Source organism: Ursus arctos, unplaced genomic scaffold (genome assembly GCF_023065955.2).
Source record: "Ursus arctos isolate Adak ecotype North America unplaced genomic scaffold, UrsArc2.0 scaffold_9, whole genome shotgun sequence".
In the NCBI taxonomy this organism is placed as follows: Eukaryota; Metazoa; Chordata; class Mammalia; order Carnivora; family Ursidae; genus Ursus; species Ursus arctos.
The window spans coordinates 33,515,920-33,525,095 of record NW_026623111.1 but is presented as its reverse complement, the minus strand read 5'-3'; positions in this window follow the sequence as shown (position 1 = coordinate 33,525,095).

Below are 9,176 nucleotides of genomic sequence, written 5' to 3'. Positions count from 1 at the left end.
TAACAAGATTTTCAGGTGATTTGTTTGCAGGTTAAAATTTAAGAAACAGTTCCAGCTGATTCTATGAAGAAACAACCTAAGTTATAATGCCAATGAAACAACTAATGAAGATAAGGAAATGTTTTTTGGATAGAATAGTCAGTGATGACTATCTTAATTAAGGAGAAAGTTCATTCTACAGTAAAGTTTTAGAAATGTAAATCTTTTAAGAGAACTTCAGCCAAATTTAGTTGGACCAGAGATGAGTATCAAAAAAATTAAATAACTAAGCCATAAAACTCCTAGAAGAAAACATAGGTGGTAAGCTCCTTGACATCAATCTTGGTGATAACTTTTTGGATCAAACTCCAAAAGCAAAGGCAACAAAAGCAAAAACAAACAAGGGAGGCTACAAACTAAAAAGCTTCTGCACATCAACAGAAACCTTTAATGAAATGAAAAGGCAACCTACTGAATGGAAGAAAATATTTGCAAATCACATATCTGGTAAGGGGCTAATATTCAAATTATCTGAAGAACTCATAAAATGCAATAGCAAAAAAACCCCAAACAATCCCATTTAAAAATGGACAGGGGACCTGAACAGAAATTTTTCCAAAGGAGACATATAAATTGCCAATAGGTGGTGCCTGGGTGGCTCAGTTGGTTGAGCGGTTGAGCGTGGGACTCATTTCTGCTCAAGTCATGATCTGGAGATCAAGCCCCGCCTCCGTCAATCTTAAGCCCACCTTGCACCAGGCTCATTGTGCTGGGTTTGGGATTCTGCTGGAGATTCTCTCCCTCTGCCCATCCCCCTGCTCAAACATGCTCTCTCTCTCTAATAAATAAATCTTTAAAAAAATAAATTGCCAACAGGTACATAAAAAGGTGCTCAACATCACTAATCCTTAGGGAAATACAAATCAAAAATCACAAGGTAACAGTTCATATCTGTTAGAAGGCTATTATCATAATCCAATTAAAAAATGGGCAGAAGACGCGAATAGACGTTTTTCCAAAGAAGACATCCAGATGGCCGACAGACACACGAAAAGATGCACAATATCACCAGGGAAATGCAAATCACAACTACAATTAGATATTACCCCACACCTGTCAGAATGGCTAAAATCAACAACACAAGAAGCAATAGGGGATGGCGAGGATGTGGAGAAAGGGGAACCCTCTTGCACTGTTGGTGGGAATGCAAACTAGTGCAGCCCCTCTGGAGAACAGTATGGAGGTTCCCCCAAAAATCAAAAATAGAACTACCCTATGATCATTAATTGCACTACTAGGTATTTACCCAAAGAATACAAAAATACTAATTCAAAGGAATATATGCAATCCAATGTTTATAGCAGCATTATCTACAGTAGCCAAATTATGGGAACAGCCCAAGTATCCATCGAATGATGAATGGATAAAGATGTGATATATAAAGATACACACCACACACACACACACACACACACACACACACACACACAAATGGAATATTGTTCAACCATAAAAAGAATGAAATCTTGCCATTTGCAATGACATGGATAGATCTTGAGGGCATTATGAGATGTGAAATTAAGTCAGACAGAGAAACACAAATACTGTTATAATCTCACTTATATGTGGAATCTTAAAAAAAAAAAAAAAAAAAGGACAAAAGAGCTCATAGATACAGAGAACAGATTGGTGATTGCCAGAGGCAGGAGTAAGGCTGGGAGAAATGAGTGAAGGAGGTCAAAAGGTATAGACTTTCAGTTATGAAATAAATAAGTCACGGGGAAGTAACGTATAGCATAGTGACTACAGTTAATAATATGGTTTTGTATATTTGAGAGTTGCTAAGAGATCAGATCTCAAAAATTCTCATCACAGGAAGAACTACGTAAGGTGATGGATGTTAAGTAGATTTATTGTGGTAATCATTTTGCAATGTATACAAATATCAACTCATTATTCTATACACCTGAAACTAATGTCAATTATACTTCAATAAAGTAAAAAAATTAAGTAAATAACTTATAAGAAAATCGAACCCCTTTAATCTGAAAACACCGCCAGGCTTTGAGAGGTAGTCCTATTGCAAAACTAGGCCTGTGTTCAGGACACAGAAAGGTCCCTGGCCTCAATGAAGTGAAGGTAGCTCAGAGAGCCGGGGAGGAACCTTGCAAGGCTTGGGCAGAATAGGAGTCCCACTGGAACAAATGAGGTGGAAACAGCTGTAACATCTATTTCTTTCCTTCAGGAGGTCCGAACTTTTTCACATTCGGAATAAACTGAGAAATTCCGTATCAAATAGAACTTTCTATAAAAATTTTAAATTGCTTCAATCTGAGTTTAACAGCCACCTCTCCTTTCACGTCTTCCTAAATCATCTTAAGATTACATCTAGAATTCAAAAAGAAAAATTACAATAAAAATGGGTTTTAGAGTTTTCTCAGATTTATTTAATATTTCTACTGAGAACAGATAAATCACAATTCAGAACTCCAGCAAGAAACAATACCTTGAAGCTACACTTATGAGGAAGCAAGTTAAATATTCGGAACCACCAGAGACACCATACATATCATTTCAAAATAGGCATGAGACTCTTATCAATTATGATTCTCTAGATCCGGCAGAAATGTTGCAAAGTGGAATTCACTCAATATTTAAGGCTGAAGACAATCTGCTCTAGCATTCAGGGGAAGGGTTCTCAGGAATGAAAATGCACTCTGATGTTCCTGTTTGTATAGATGTGTTACCCTGATTAGACATAGCTATCAACTGAAGACAATAGCCGTGTTTTTGTGCACATTCTATCCCTTACCTGCTCGCGGTGCCTGGCCTTGCAGGGCGCTTCCTCAAGGAGGCGTTCTTATCCCCACAGCCTAGGTAGTTGTGAGGTGGTACAGGGCCTAGTGACACAGGGCACTCAAAAAACAGCTGCTGAAAAACAAAAACAAAGAAATAAGCCAGGCTCATAAATATAGAGAACAGAGGGAGCCTGGGTGGCTCAGTCAGTTGAGTGTCTGACTCTTGGTTTCGGCTCAGGTCATGATCTCAGGGGTCATGGGATGGAGCCCCACGTCAGGCTCCATGCTCAGCATGGAGTCTGCTTGAGATTCTCTCCCTCCGCCCTTCCCCTGACTGGTGCACACGCTGTCTCTCTTTCTGAAATATGTAAACCTTTAAAAATAATAAATAAGTACAGAGAACAGATTGGTGGTTACCAGAAGCAGGGGAGGAAGGGTGGAAGAAAAGAGTGAAGGGGGTCAAAAGGTACAAACTTTCAGTTATAAAATTGATAAGTTATGGCAAAATTATAGCCTAGAGACTACAGTTAATAATAATGTTTTGCTTATTTGAAAGTTGCCGAGAGAACAGATCTTAAAAGTTATGACAAGAAAACATTTTCTTTTGCAACTATGTAAGGTGACGGATATTAAGGAAACTTATTGTGGCGATCATTTTGCAGTGTATACAAATATCAAATCTTTATGTTATACACTCGAAACTATTATGCAGTTGACCCTCCAAAACCATGGATTTGAACTGTGAAGGTCCACTTATAATGGATTTTTTTTACAGTACAGTACGATAAATGTATTTTCCTTATGATCTTAATGTTTTTTTTTCTCTAGCTTACTTCATTGTAAGAATACAGCATACAGTATATAATACATATAAGATACAAAATACGTGTTAATCAACAGTTTTCAGTAAGGTTTCGGTCAACAGCAGGCTATTAGCAGTTAAGTTTTGGAGGAGTCAAAAGTTACACGTGAATTTTCGACTGCTTAGGGGATCAGGGACCCAAATCCCTGCATTGTTCAAGGGTCAACTGTAATGTTATCTTTCAATTATATACCCCAAAAGAAAAGAGTAGTTATTGAGTATATATGGTAATTGAAGGCTGTTTGGGTTTTTTTTTTTTTTTAAGATTTTATTTATTTGACAGAGAGAGAGAGGGCACAAGTAGGGAGAGCAGCAGGCAGAAGGAGAGGGAGAAGCAGACATCCCACTGAGCAGGGAGCCCAATGCAGGACTCAATCCCAGGACCTGGGATCATGACCTAAGCCGAAGGCAGACGCTTAACCGACTGAGGCACCCAGGCGCCCAAGAAGGCTGTTATTAACATTTCATTTTCAGTTTTCCAATAGAACAACTGCCCTAGGCTTCTCTGACAAACATACTGTCTTTACAGTGACCCACAGTGAGATCTCAAGAGTATTTCAGGTTATATAAACAAAGAATCAAGCACACCACCATATTGACTCCCAACAGTATATGCCCCTATTGCTAGGGGTGGAAATCCCTACGGGAAACTTTGAAGTCCACTGGTATTAAACCCAAGCTAAAAACTAATCAAAAGAAATGAGCTTAAGTCTTTTCCCTTTAAAAGTGTTGGTTCTCACCTCCTTTTGAAAGGAGGTGTTAAAATTAAAATTCTAATTCAAGGATTCTCACACCTTAGGTTTTTTGTGTTTTTTTTTTTTTAAGATTTACTTATTTGAGAGAGAGAGAGAGAGAGAGCAAGCATGAGTAGAGGGAGGGGCAGAGGGCGAGAGAGAGAAGCTCAAGCAGACTGCCGACTCCAAGCTGAGTGTGGAGCCTGATGTGGGGCTCGATCTCACAACCCATGAGATCACAACCTGAGCCAAATCCAAGAGTCGGAAGCTTAACCGACTGTGCCACCGAGGTGCCCCTCACACTTTAGGGTTGTTTTATCATTACTCAGGTGTAATTAACACACCGTGTTATATTTGCTTCAGGTGTACAATATAATGCTTCAACAATTCCAGACATTTTCCAGTGCTCGTCAAGATAAGTGTATTCTCAATCCCCTTTTTCTGTTTTCCCCATCCCCCCCACCTACCTCCCCTCTGGCAACCACCAGTTCATTCTCTGTATTTAACAGTTTTTCATCTCGTTTGTTCATTTGTTCTGTTTCTTAAATTCCACAAGTGAAACCATGTGGTATTTGTCTTTCTCTGATTTGTTTCACTTAGCATTATATTCTCCAGCTCCATACATGTTGTTCCAAATGGCAAGATTTCATCCTTTTTTGACTGAGTAATATTCCATTATACATAGGAGACACTAACATTATCGATTATCTCAAGAAGATTGAAGAACTGTTTGTCCTTTTTAATTATACTTTTATTATAAAAGACAGGCTCATTGTAGACGCCTTTCATTGTAGGAAATCTGTAAATGACAAAGAAGAAAAGAAAAATTAACCATGTATGAGCACTGTCTTAGTGAATTTCCTTTCAGTCCTCTATGTACACAAAATTGGAACTATTCTGAATAGAGTCATGTATCCTGTTTTTATTTTTTCACTAAAAACATGAATCTTAAGCACTTTCTAAAATTCACAAAATATTTGCTCATAAAAATATCTTTAGTGTGCATAACAAAAAATAAGGAACAGCTCCCACCCCAACCCCAAATCTTAGCTGTAACAACTTGGAAATCCTGGGTGTGTATTCTTACATATTTCTCTACCATAAGCATTTTGCCATGTCATTGTTCTGCAAAAAATGCTTCCAAAGATTGCATTGTATTCTACCTTATAAATATGCCATGCTCTATTCGTTTTCCCAAATTTAAAAAAATTTTTTGTCATACGGAAGCAACTCTATTTCCTTAGATTGTATTGCTAGAAGTGGAATGACAAGGTCAAAAGGTATGGACATTTTTTTTTTTTAAAGATTTTTGTTTATTTATTCGACAGAGATAGAGACAGCCAACAAGAGAGGGAACACAGCAGGGGAGTGGGAGAGGAAGAAGCAGGCTCCCAGCGGAGGAGCCCGATGTGGGACTCGATCCCGGAACGCCGGGATCACGCCCTGAGCCGAAGGCAGACGCTTAACGACTGCGCTACCCAGGCGCCCAGGTATGGACATTTTTGATTCTTGGTACCTTCAGATAGGTGGCCCTAATTCACACTCCCCTCAACAGCATTATCAGTGTGCCGATCTTACAAACCTAGTTTTGATGAAGATTAATATCAATCCAGTTAAATGATATTTGATAAGCACATTATTACACTGAATTGAAATCATTTGTATGGGCTGCTGCTTGTCAACTTAACTAGACTGAGCCAGAAGACCAAGTTTATGTCTTTTTTATCTTTATACTTCAGACTGGCATCATACACGAAACATTCACTTACTTAATAAATACTTATCAAATGTCTGCCAGGTGTCAGATGCCATTCTAGTTTCTGGAGACACAGCTCCAATGGATGTTACATCCTAGTGGAGATACATAAAAAATAACCAAAGGTAAAATTATAGTATGCCAAATAATATCTTCTATGGTCAAAAACAAATCAGGGAAAAATTAGGGGAGTGGAGGGGAAGATGGAGAGGGTTTTCCCTGTTTTATATAGAGCAGTGAGAAAAGGCCTCACTGATAACATGGCATTTGAGCAGATATTTGAAGCAGCAGCATGCTGTGCGGGTTTGTGGCAGGAAGAGTATTCTAGGCAGTGCAAAGGCCCAGAGAGCAATCTTAGGATGTATGAAAAGCAGAAACATCAGTCTGGCTGGAAGAGTGAGCAAGAGAATAGTAGAAAATGGGGTCAGAGAGACAGTGGGGAAACTCACCATGGAGGACTTGTAGGCCTGGTCAGGACTTTGTCTGTTATTCTGTATGAGATGAGTAGCCATTAAGAAGGCTTTGAAAAATGACACAATTGAATCATGGAACTTTACATCAAAAACCAGGGATGTACTGTATGGTGACTAACATAATATAATAAAAAAATATTATAAAAAAATGACACAATTGGACAGATTTTCAAAAAATCACAAGCTGCTGTGTCGAAATAGAATGTGTGGGCTAGGATTATGGGGGAACCAGTTTCCCCCATAATTTGGAAATTCAATTGATATAATGATGGCCGACATCAAAGTAATAATTGAGATTCTGAGAAACAGATTGTAAATGTATTCCGAATGTAGAGTCAGTGGATCTTACTAAGGTGTTGAATTGTCCCTTGTATGAGAAATGCAGAGAAGCCAGACTTAAAGTCAAGATTTGGGCCAACTGAAGAAACGAAGATGCCATTTACTGAAAAGGAAAAGATTACAAGAGACTTTTGAAGGCAAGGTGAAGAAATTGGGAGTTTTGATCCCAAGTTTTCATCTCTAAGGCCTTCAGATGATGAATACTGTGATACCGACTTAGCTGTTCGCTGGGCCACCATGTTAAACTAACACTGACCCTCAGAATCACATAATTTATCAACCTGGGTAAGAATTTTTGATGGTTCAAGAACACTTTTTTAGGGTTGACTTGTTCCCTAGTGTTCAGAATGTTGATTGTGCATTTGAATAAGAAATGAAGTCCAGTTCAAACTATTTTTAAAACGAGAAATACACATATTCAAGGTAACATTAAAAAGTTGTAGCCTTCAGTTACTGCCCAAGACCTAATTATACATCAATACATTTTTAAGAACTAAGCTAGAATTTCTTTCCCCTTCCTCCAACAACAAAAACTAGATACTATAGATGGTCCCCGACTTACAATGGTCCAACTTACGATGTTTGACTTTACCATGGTGCAAAAGAAATACACATTCAGTAGAAACCATACTTCAAATTTTGAATCTTGATACTTTCTCCAAGCTAGCGATATGTGGTAGGACACTCTCCTGTGATACTGGGTAGCAGCAGTGAGCAGCAAATCCTACTTAGCCATGTAAACACTAAAGTAAACGGATACACTTAACCCATTCTGTACCCATACAAGCATTCTGTTTTTCACTTCCAGTATTCAATGAAGTACATGAGACATTCAAAACTTAGTCTTCGTGTTAGATGATTTTACCCAAACGTAGGCTAATGTAAGTGTTCTGAGCAAGTTTAAGGTAGGTTAGGCTAAGCTGTGATGTTTGGCAGGTTAGGTGTATTAAATGTATTTTCAACTTATGATTGTTTCAACCTACAATGGGTTTATGGGGATATAACATCATTGTAGGTTAAGGAAGATCTGTACTTTGTTGTACACTAGAAATGTACTCTCAAATATTCAAGAGATTCTAATTCTTTAATTCCTAGAATTCTTCTTAGAATTCAAGTAATTCTAATTACTTTATCATATTAGCACTGTCCAAAAAGAATGGTGAAATAGAAATGTTCTATATCTACACTGTATAACATGGTAGCCACTAGCCACATATTAGCTATTGAGCACATGAAAATGTGGCTAATGCAACTGGGGAACTGATTTTTCAATTTTACTTATTTACATGTAAATAGCCCATGTCACAAGCGGCTACCATACGGTAAAGCACAGCACTATACTGTTAACATCCTCTTGATGTAACAATTTTCAGTGAACACAAAACTCTGGAAATTGGCTGTGTACTTTTTAAATTATAAGAAGATTCCTTAATGTATAAGTATTTTCCCATCTGTGTAGAACAGAGGAAATATATGCTATAAATTTGTATGTGGGTGTGCATATATACACCAAAGATCTACAAGCATACATCATAAGCTTGTAATACTAGTTTTCTCTGGGAGAAGAAAATGGGTAACTAGGGGTCACAGTTGGAAGAGAGAATATTCCCAATGTATCTGTTTGAACATCCTTAGTTTTGGATCACATAATGTTTCATCTATTCAAATATAACTTCAGGCTATTTTATAATTTTTTGGTTAACGCTAACCTACACACCTTTCCCTAAGTATCTTTCCTACGTGGTTCAAATCAATGACTGACAGTTGAACTAAGTATTATCTTCTGGGTATGTCTCTAAGGTGGTCTGTAAGTAATGTTTGAAAATAAATCTTAGAAGTGACAGCCAATTCCTCAGCTTCTATAAAACGTCAATGTCCCACCCCAACCCCGCCTCACCAATCCCCCTATTTGAAGCAGTCTAAATCAGATGTGGCTTGGTATTCTGTCTACTGAATTCACTGGCTTATTTTACAATAAAATGATTATTTTGGGGGTGCCTGGGTGGCGCAGTCGTTAAGCATCTGCCTTCGGCTCAGGGCGTGATCCCAGCGTTCCGGGATCGAGTCCCACATCGGGCTCCTCCGCTAGGAGCCTGCTTCTTCCTCTCCCACTCCCTCTGCTTGTGTTCCCTCTCTCGCTGGCTGTCTCTGTCAAATAAATAAAATCTTTTTAAAAAAATGATTATTTTGCTTCCAGCTTCTATTAAGTGTTACTCTTCTTGGGCTCTCGTGCTC